Consider the following 9,232-nt stretch of genomic DNA (forward strand, 5'->3'; position numbering starts at 1 on the left):
TTCCCCGCTTGGTAGTGGATGCGACTTTCCAAAACGATTGTCTTACTCCACAAATAATAGCATTACGTGACATTAGAATACATGGACATTATATTTCTCTGGGTTGACAGCTACAATGATCTCAACAATGATTCATTTCCCATTGGTTCTTTATTGTTTCCTGTCCAGAGGCGCTTAGTCCAGTGTTAGAAAAAACTTTGATTGAAAGTGTATTGACAGTTACATACTGACGGAGAAAGGTCACATATGTTGGAACAATCTACAGATACTCAAATTGAATTTGCCACCCAGTCTGAGGCGCCTTGACATAGTCGGTGTGATTCCCTCGTCGCTCCCACCCCACCACCACACCCCCCTGCACGAGGTTAGGGTAAGTTAGATTAAGTAGTGTGTAGGCTTAGGACCGATGACCTCAGTTGTTTGGTCACTTAAGACCTTACAAAAAATTTCCAAAATTTTAAAATTGAATTTTATGAAATTGACGATGCAGTGAGTGAAACTGAAGAGGAATGTGTTTTGCACGAGGATGTGTACAGTCATAGTGTATCTACAGAAGCTGAAGATAAACTCTGGGCACCTGAAACTGATGACAAGGCAGCTTGCGAGGTTAGTGATAAGTATATTACAAGCACTGGAAAAATTTATTGCTCCAAACCTCCTCATATTAGAAAAAGAGTAGCGCAAAATACATAGTGACAGACAGAGAAGGCATAAGAGACGCAGGTAAAGCAGGGACAATAAGAGAATCATTTTAAAGTTTTTGCCTCCAGAAATTTTCAACATCATAAAAATCATAACAATGAAGACGCATTGAGGCAGAAAATACCCCAGAGAGGCAGACTTGAATTCATGGCTTATATAGGGCTACTTATTATTATGGAGAAGTCATGTGTTACAGATTTGTGGTCCTACACTTCAGGAAGTTTTGTATATGCTGCTACCAAGAGCTTTCAGCGATACTAGTACTGGAAATATTCCAGTCACAATGGCTTCTTATATCCTCCATGAAAAACCCCAAGGAATTTGTTGTTTCTATAATCTCAACAGTTTGACGCAGCAATTGGTTCACCTACTGACCCTAAGAAGAAAACAGTTATAACTTTATATTATAATGAGGCTAAAGGTGGAGTTGACTCGATAGATCAAATGGTGAGGAAACATTGAACCATGATGGCTATAAGAAGGTGGCCGCTGTCTGTTTTCTATACTCTTGCGGACATGGTAGCTGTAGAGAGTATACAATATTTCTGTTCAACTTCCTGGACTGTAATAAGAAAAAATCTAATAAGCGAGGACTTTTTCTTCAAGAACTGAGACTACAGCTCACGAAATCATACATTGAAGAGAGGGCTATAAATAGTGCAGCACTGCCAAATCCTGTAGTTTCATGTATGGAGTGTATTCTCGGACAGAAAATCAAGCAGAACTTCGGGGCAAAAGAAGCTCATGGAGGTGAAGGTAGATGTCATTTGTGTCTTTGTGAAAGCCATTCAAAAGCAAAAAGTACAACAAAGTGGACAAAACAACAGCAATCTGTAACAATTGTAAGAGATGCACATGTGGTAAACACAGCAAAAAAGACTGTTGTAAAGTTCAAAGTGTGAATTAGACTCCGAAGAAAGTGGTGAATAATACTTCTCACAAAACTATATTATTTACCTAAGCTATTCGTATATTACCTCAAGTTTTTGTATTTTTTAAAATTATAGTTAAGTGTACTTCAGTAGTACTATAACGACTATTGGTATTAATTTCTCTCAAGATAGTTAGACTTAGTAATCTTTAATGATGAAGTAAGTGAAAGATAGAAATGCGTGTTTGAAAACAGTTTTAAAAGAAATATGGTTCTGGATCCTGATTATGCATCAATAGATCATTCAAAAGTATGTTCGTAAAGTAATTCAAGAACAATTAATGAATTTTATTTATTTTTTAAACTTTGTTATGGTGCTCAAAAAGTACCTCCCTCCACCTCAGCCCTTTGTAATTCATGTTACTGGAAATGGATTGGTATTCTGAGGGTTAATGAAAATCGATACACCACCCGATGTACTAGCTGAAAAGAGACTGATAAGAAGGCTACTGTTGGATCAAAAAATGGAGAACCTACGCCCAACTCCGCCTTATTTTCTCCCGAAACACGCGGTGACTGAACAAGAATTGCTTCCACAGACACAAATCTACGAAGAGGGTCCTCGTGCTCCTGCTTCTGATAAAAATTTTCCTCTGTTAACACCCGCACTTGCTCTGTTACAGAAGCAAAAAGCTCTGTATTACTATCAGCAAATGTTTCTGCTATTCTTCGTACTTTACATCGACTGTAATTAGTACCAGAAACACAAATAAAGAAACCTTATAAGTTACTTTTTCCCGTATATCGTCACCCATCTACACTCTGAACAATAGCGAGGCAGATGTTCAACATGTGTACATGTAAAACATGCAGCTGCACAGCCTTAGTGCACGGTTATGCTTGCCCTGAAAGATTTCAAAATATGCAATGATACGTTCACGGGTTCACGTGATTTCGCAAATGTAAACTTAATCATACTGTATCCAGCACTCCACAAATTAGGTCACATAACTGAGAAAACTACTGAATTAAATATAAAAAAATTATGACTTACTCAACCCCATTGTGCTGAGCTACTCCTTGTGAACTGGAGACATGCCATGTATGTAATTCACTAAATGACCGAGTCTTTCTGCAAGACTACAGACCACAGAGTTTGAGTTCAAGAGTTACCCAAAATCACTTCTCTCACCAAACTGTGACGTATTTTTGCTGGAATAACACTTCCCCACACAACCTGTACCGTGAAGTGCAATGACTGCTTTCGGGCACCAACTGTAATGAGAGGGAGAGTTCCTGGAATCTGTGCCTCACAATCGGTGAGAAGAATGTTGAGGGAGAGGACAGATTTACGCTGGCGCTTATAGTCGGACTGTGGTGGTATTGAGGTATGTTTATTAAAGCAGCCTTATGAGCACTCCAGCTGTTTTCATGACCGCACTCTGTGCTTGCAAACGCAGCCGATCACGGAATACGCCGACGCCCCTATCGGCCGGTGACATCTGCTGACCTGGGTCATGTGTGGCAGCTACCGTGATGCTGAGCTGCTCACCAGCAGGCGACGCCGTGCCTGCCACCAGCGAGGAGAACGAGGGTGAGTCCCCCATGTCCCCCAGAGCCCTGCTGGGTATCAGCCCCTGCTCTTACTTGTAGTCTTCACATCACACGATTGGGGCCAGTAGTGACAACAGATATCGTTTACTGAGCAGAAATGCCCTGGTCACCATCTCCAGAGATCGACCTGGATTATTTCGGATAAAGTCCATGTCCCTAGGAGGCCGCGAGGGTGCACTTCCCCCATTCGGACTGTAGACAACGTGCACTTCGTTGATCGAAAGCTCAATGCTTTATGCAACAAATTTCAATTATTTATACGTTTATAGCTACGCTTATAATGCAGAAACGTCGGCGGCTGACGAGCGGGTTTACTTCATATTACTTGTCTAGTTACCTTTTTCTAGCTAGCACTCAACTGAGCATGGGTTGCTAGACCCAGTGAAAGTGGCAAAGTGTGAGATTCTCGGTCGCATGTACGTTTCCGAGTAACAAAATATTACTTCACTCTTGGTCACACCGTCCTATGAGCTCGGCCGTTGGCCAGTGTCATAAACGTCCCTCTGCCTGGACTGTTTCTTCACAATATCAACAATACCGTCGAGTGCCTTACTTAACTAGCACACCTGCCGTTCTGGTGTCTACTACGGTAGGAATGAAATTGGAAAAAATAGCAAATTTAGCGCTGCATTTTTCCGGGGAGCAGCAGCACATACTGTACTACACATTGCGGAAAACTGGTGCATAAAACAGGACCTAAATGTCAGGTCCAAGACAATTGATGTAGCACCATTCACGAGAATGTAAATCCATCACATACATCGTAATTTGGAATATCAGGCTTCTATATGTAACTCTACAAGTAGAGGGATGCGAAATTATCATGAATCCCTCATGTAAAGAATAAACGTTCCGAGGCGAAAAGCACTCTTATGAGCATCAGAATGTTCCGTGATAAAAACTAGGTTCTAAAATCCTAGGAATATGTACTGGATATTTACTACTGTAACCATACCTACGACAACTGATGAGGCTACGGTATGGTGGTATGAAGTAGAAGGTGTTTGCTAGGTAGCTTGGTAAGGTACAGAGATTCTATTGCTTAGCTATAACAGGAGGAATTTGCAGTGGACCCACTGCTAGTATGGAGACCGTGTTGGACGTGCCCCTGCTACACCTTTGGGTTACAATGGAAGCAGTGGCAAGGGCATAAAGGCTAAGAACAAGAAATAACTGGGTTCCTTTAGCATAACGAGAACATCACACCAGTATAGCGTGGTAAACATAGGCATTGTCTGGGTAATGGTGGCTGACCATACAGTAACTTTTAGCTACTCCAGTAAACTTTTCGCTGCAACAACTGCAAGAAGGGAGCAGTGGAAGAAAACTGGAAATTTGTTGAAGTTCCTATGGCACCAAACTTCTGAGTTCGTCGGTCCCTAGGCTTTCACACCACTTGATTGAAGTTAAACTAACTTATGCTAAGCAAAACACACACACCCATGTCCCAGGGAGAACTCGAACAACCAACGGGAGGAGCCGCGCGAACTGTGGCAAGGCGCCTCCCACCCTTCGGCTACCTATCGCGGTCCAGTGGAAGAATGAACCACGACACCTTGCAGGAGACATAGTCTGACTTACTGACAGGTCGAAAATAGGTAAACCAGCTGGGAACAGAGTAGCTGGGCACAGTCAAGAATAGAGGGAGCAGTCTCTCTAGGGAAGTTGGCCACAGGCGGAATTGTCCGCTGCTAGGGTATGCATGGAGGGGCATTTGCGTAGGTACAACATGGATCGTGGTATTTACATTTGTTAGGTTGAAACCCATTTTGATTTTTGCATGTCACCGATATCCAAGTTAGAGAAAGAGCAAGTTACGTTAGTGTTAAAAAATCTTTGGTCTTGTCGTGGAAACGTTTTTGCCCCTCTGCATTCTGATACATTGTTATTAGAAGTGTGGTAGGCGACGGACGTATTTCGTAGTGCTGTGTTGACTTTTAATTGCGTCTGCTGGATGAACAAAGAAGTACTGTAAAGGACAGCAAAGATGAATATGATGTATATATTGAAATGTGAAAGGAATATAAATTTTGAATAATGATTTATATGTATATTCTACTTCGAAAAGACTCGAGCAGCTTAGTCAGTTGAAATCTTAATACGTGAATCAGGCAAGTGGGGTGCTCATTCTCTCAGCTCTGTGCCACTGAACAAAGTTAACTAGCTGATTTGTAGAAATGATCATTGTCAGCTAGTTAACTTTGTTCAGTTGCACAGAGCTGAGAGAATGAGCACCCCACTTGCCTGATTCACGCATTAATATTTCAACTGACTAAGCTGTTCGAATTTTTTAGAAATTCTCTATTAACATTGTACCCGTTTTAAATCTATGATCACATTGCACCATGCGGTATGTAGCAGCTTGAACTTATGACTGGCCATTGAACTACATATAACATACACACCGGATGGATATAGAGTAAAAAGCCACTAAGTGTGGACTACGTGGTGAGGAAGATGAAACTGCACCACATCTAATCTTCCAATGCGAAGTTCTGGCGGACAAAAGACACAAAATAGTCGAGTAGGTTGAGTCTGAAGGATACGTGTCTTACTAAAAATACTGAAATACCAGAATAAACTCAGTTTCCGTGGGTGAAGCAGTGCGCTAAGACCATTGTTGTTTTTATCTCCCTGCACTAGAAATACCAAATTGGTGTCCACATGAGTCTCTTCATCATTTTACTTAACATTTAACTTAGTGTACCCACCTCTTGCACCTCAATTCTGGGCGTAAACTGCCAACTACTTAAAAAACGACTGAATAGTTGAGTGTGTCTATAGTGGATACAAGCTATATTATCTTTATTTCACTTCACATTTTACTAAGTTTCTGGTAATTATCGGAGCCCCATACGCATATTTAATACATATATGTGCACTATGTCAGTATATATATATATATATATATATATATATATATATATATACATATATATATATATATACACTCCTGGAAATGGAAAAAAGAACACATTGACACCGGTGTGTCAGACCCACCATACTTGTTGGCCGTCGAATGGCGCTAGCTGCGCAGCATTTGTGCACCGCCGCCGTCACTGTCAGCCAGTTTGCCGTGGCATACGGAGCTCCATCGCAGTCTTTAACACTGGTAGCATGCCGCGACAGCGTGGACGTGAACCGTATGTGCAGTTGACGGACTTTGAGCGAGGGCGTATAGTGGGCATGCGGGAGGCCGGGTGGACGTTCCGCCGAATTGCTCAACACGTGGGGCGTGAGGTCTCCACAGTACATCGATGTTGTCGCCAGTGGTCGGCGGAAGGTGCACGTGCCCGTCGACCTGGGACCGGACCGCAGCGACGCACGGATGCACGCCAAGACCGTAGGATCCTACGCAGTGCCGTAGGGGACCGCACCGCCACTACCCAGCAAATTAGGGACACTGTTGCTCCTGGGGTATCGGCGAGGACCATTCGCAACCGTCTGCATGAAGCTGGGCTACGGTCCCGAACACCGTTAGGCCGTGTTCCGCTCACGCCCCAACATCGTGCAGCCCGCCTCCAGTGGTGTCGCGACAGGCTTGAATGGAGGGACGAATGGAGACGTGTCGTCTTCAGCGATGAGAGTCAATTCTGCCTTGGTGCCAATGATGGTCGTATGCGTGTTTGGCGCCGTGCAGGTGAGCGCCACAATCAGGACTGCATACGACCGAGGCACACAGGGCCAACACCCGGAATCATGGTGTGGGGAGCGATCTCCTACACTGGCCGTACACCACTGGTGATCGTCGAGGGGACACTGAATAGTGCACGGTACATCCAAACCGTCATCGAACCCATCGTTCTACCATTCCTAGACCGGCAAGGGAACTTGCTGTTCCAAGAGGACAATGCACGTCCGCATGTATCCCGTGCCACCCAACGTGCTCTAGAAGGTGTAAGTCAACTACCCTGGCCAGCAAGATCTCCGGATCTGTCCCCCATTGAGCATGTTTGGGACTGGATGAAGCGTCGTCTCACGCGGTCGGCATGTCCAGCACGAACGCTGGTCCAACTGAGGCGCCAGGTGGAAATGGCATGGCAAGCCGTTCCACAGGACTACATCCAGCATCTCTACGATCGTCTCCATGGGAGAATAGCAGCCTGCATTGCTGCGAAAGGTGGATATACACTGTACTAGTGCCGACATTGTGCATGCTCTGTTGCCTGTGCCTATGTGCCTGTGGTTCTGTCAGTGTGATCATGTGATGTATCTGACCCCAGGAATGTGTCAATAAAGTTTCCCCTTCCTGGGACAATGAATTCACGGTGTTCTTATTTCAATTTCCAGGAGTATATGTATATATATATATATATATATATATATATATATATATATATATATATATATATATATATATATATAACATTCCCTGCTCTCACCTGAATCAATCAAGGGCATGAATGAGAGTGTACAAGATAAATTTATGCGAACAGTTACCAGTTCAGACGCTTTCCGTTTCGGCTAAATATATCGTCAGCTGCTTGTATTAGATGCCTGAACACCTGAATTCCTACAGACTTACGAACAGGCATAGGAATCTATGTGGATCACACTCTCGTGGCGGTGAAGTCATGGGCTGTCCACAATGAACTACTGCATCGATTATTGGAAGCCCTTGAACATGTGGGATTGACTTTGAACTCAGACAAGTCACAATTCGGCAGATTCCTGAAACTCATCGTATCTGCAGATGAGATACAGCCTGACCCCGACAAGAATTGTGCGATTGCGGAATGCGCAACTCCAACCTATAAAAAAGAATTACACGGTTTTCTCTAAGTATATAATTTCTACAAACGCTTTGTGAACCTAAACTTGGTAGCCGTGCAGTCTAGGGCGCAGTGCCACGGTTCTCGTGGCACGCCCCATCGGAGGTTCGTGTCCTCCCTCGGTCATGGGTGTGTGTGATGTCCTTAGCGTAAGTTAGTGTGCAAGCATAGGGACCTATGACCTCACCATTTTGGTCCCATACGAACTTACCACAATCTTAAAAAAAAATCTGAGCTTTACCTCCACACCACGTCTTCGTGCCCTGACTAGAAAAATGCTCCATGGCATTAGTCAATCACCGATTCTTGCACACCCCGACCTGTCGCTAGATTTTGTGTCATGACTGACAGTTCATTCTCTGGTTTGGATGTCATTCTGTTGAAACGAGAGGACATCACCGATCCATCCTCTTGGAAAATGATTTCTTTCGCAGACAGGGTGCTCACGCTCTGTGAAAGGAATTACTCTCTCACGGAATTTTTGGCGCTCGCAATTGTGTGGGGGTTTACCAAATTCTAGTATGACCGTATAGGTCGAAAGCACACCGTCTTCAGGCCACGAGTGGCCTACTGGGACCATCCGACCGCCGTGTCATCCTCAATGGAGGATGCGGATAGGGGGGGGGCGTGAGGTCAGCAAACCGCTCTCCCCGTTGTAACGATGGTGTTCTTGACCGAAGCCGCAACTAATCAGTCGAGCAGCACCTCAATTGGCATCATAAGGTTGAGTGCACCACGAAAAATGGCAACAGCGCATGGTGGCGCGGATGGTCACCCATCCAAGTGCCGACCACGCCCGTCAGCGCTTAACTTCGGTGATCTTACGGGATCCGGTGTATCCACTGCGACAAGGCCGTTGCCCTATTGCTCGAGCGACAAGGTTGCTTACCGACCACCGAGCTTTCCAATATTTAAAGACCGCTAAGCTATCCCACGAGAGACTGACACGGTGGGCATTCTACCTCTAAGAATTCCGATTTACAGTGGAGTACATTCCCAGGGACAAAAACATCATTGCAGATGCCCTCTCAGGTGTACCCGTAGGATTAGTACGTGCAGAAGATGGTGATGATGAAAAAACTTCAGCTTCTTATATCTAAAAGGGGCAGCTGGAGAAAATGCTGTGAGAGCCTGCCTCGGGAACATTGCACACAAGCAGGACAGAGATTAGGTGTTGATAGACGTTAAACAAAATGGGACGATCGAGACAATTCGGCGATTCGTCATTTCCACTTAGTGAGACGGCATTCTCTTTAAAATACATCGTCCAGAC

At 44.3% G+C, this 9,232-nt stretch overlaps 1 pseudogene; it reads right to left on the bottom strand.

The window, feature by feature from the left end:
* Nucleotides 1-8,702: 8,702 nt before the first annotated feature.
* Nucleotides 8,703-8,820, bottom strand: LOC124621164 (annotated as a pseudogene).
* Nucleotides 8,821-9,232: the final 412 nt, after the last annotated feature.

The sequence above is a fragment of the Schistocerca americana genome, chromosome 6 (genome assembly GCF_021461395.2).
Source record: "Schistocerca americana isolate TAMUIC-IGC-003095 chromosome 6, iqSchAmer2.1, whole genome shotgun sequence".
Taxonomy (NCBI): Eukaryota; Metazoa; Arthropoda; class Insecta; order Orthoptera; family Acrididae; genus Schistocerca; species Schistocerca americana.